Source organism: Adiantum capillus-veneris, chromosome 8 (genome assembly GCF_014529385.1).
Source record: "Adiantum capillus-veneris isolate H3 chromosome 8, ASM1452938v2, whole genome shotgun sequence".
Taxonomy (NCBI): Eukaryota; Viridiplantae; Streptophyta; class Polypodiopsida; order Polypodiales; family Pteridaceae; genus Adiantum; species Adiantum capillus-veneris.
Window position 1 is genome coordinate 83,389,014 of NC_140938.1, and position 1,851 is coordinate 83,390,864.

The window sequence follows — 1,851 nt, forward strand, 5'->3', positions numbered from 1 at the left end:
AGGTTTTTAAGAGAATCAAGGTCAGCTCTGATCTCAACAAGAAGGGCTCTAGCTTCGTTCCAGTTATTGGTGAGCAGATCCAGGTCCTCCTGGATATATTCCTCCATCACCTCCCTAGTGTATTGTGTATCTGGGTCCACTCCAATGACTTGAAACAAGTTTCCAGTAATGCATAGCATCTTCTTCTTCTTTCTATATATGTGGCATCCTTCAAGGGCTAGTTTTTCTTCCTGCAGAAAAAATTCATCAAAGAATATTCTCAGGTTTGAGACCTGGTAAGCCTCCTCATACATCACACACTTCCTCTGTCTCTAAATAGCCCGTATGAATTATGCCCTAATGTGATTGCAAATAATAAAAGGAAAGCCTATGTAGTCTCCTAGAAGCACATCAAGTGATGACACGGCCAAGACAAAGCAGGACTCGTTTTGAGAAAGGGATATTAAGTGCACAATTCATGAACAGATGAGGAAGGTCCTCAATAGTGTTATTGCATCTTGGACACAATCCTGATGAGAGTCCGACCCGCGCCAGCCTTTGACCTGACCATATAGCTTTGTAGAGAAGGAGCCAAAGAAGAGCACCTTTCTTGGGAGAGCAGGTATGGTCCTAGAGAGTTTTGAATTTAAACATCCATTGTTTCCTATCGAGAGAAAGCCCCCATATCTTATTGAGAATGATGTGAATGGGAGGGGATATGGGTTTGGGGTAGACTTGAGGGTGAAGGAGAGAGAAACCTCCTAGCCACACTATCCCTTTGAGAGAGAGAGGGAGGGGAGCAATTCAAGATCCATCGGAGAGAGTTAGGGAGGAGGGCTACTCTACGCCTGAGATAGGACAACTCCCAAGTTCGTAGCTCAAACTTTAGGGAAAGCTCCATATTAGAGAGCTAGTCAAATGTTGGAGGAGACCAAGCATCTTGCCAGGTTTTAACACCTTTGTTGTGGATGGTGAGAGCTAGTCTTGAGCTATCTACTGGAAGATACTTCAGGGTGACCCAGGGCCACCATATGGAGTCATTGAGCAACAGAGGTTGACTATGGTTGGACTTCCAATTAGGGGAGAACAGAGACCTGTGCATGTTCCAAGCTCCCTAGAGTGAACGTAGAAGGTGAGAGCCTGTTGAAGCAGATGAGTGAGGGCTAAACAGCAAAGCGAGAAAAGGAAAGTTCTTCCATCCTTTTGAGCTGGAAGCTCTAAATTTGAGAGTGTTTCTCAGCAAGAGTACTGACCACTCTTCATTAGTGTGATGGATAGCTTTGACCACTGGCTTTATGGCAAGTTTATCAGCTAAGGTGAGGATGTTGATGATGCCTAAACCTCCCTTCTCTTTTGGTAAACAAAAAATGTCCCATCTAACCTTAGCTCGTTTTTGTCCCATCAGACCTTAGCTCTACCTAGATCCACTCATTTTGAAAAACCCTTTCATGAACTTATAGTTCAATAACTACTACATATGGAAAAAATGAGAAACTTGTAATTTTTCTCATCCCTTGGTCACTACAAGACTCCAAAGTTGATGGACCAGTGCATTTTGCCCAAAACAACAATTTCTTACGGTTGATTGCATATAAATAAGAGTGGAGATTTTTGTAGGACATGAGATAAAATGCCCCGTTAACTTCAATGGGTTGGTGACCAAAACATATGGTTGCTTTTACCTCACTAATTTTTTTTGGGCAAAAAAAATAGGTACAAAAAGTTGCATTTTTGCCATTCTGCGGACCTATCATCAAAGTTTCTATAGTCACGCTCAATACAGATACTATATACATGTTTTCTTAGTTCCCTTTGGGCCTCTGGATTCCAAAAACGCCATGGAGCATGTCAAAAGGATAATGGATCTCTTAC

General features: G+C 42.4%; 1 pseudogene; it reads right to left on the bottom strand.

Moving 5' to 3' along the window:
* Positions 1 to 329: 329 nt before the first annotated feature.
* LOC147452463 (uncharacterized) lies at positions 330 to 1,381 on the bottom strand (annotated as a pseudogene).
* Positions 1,382 to 1,851: the final 470 nt, after the last annotated feature.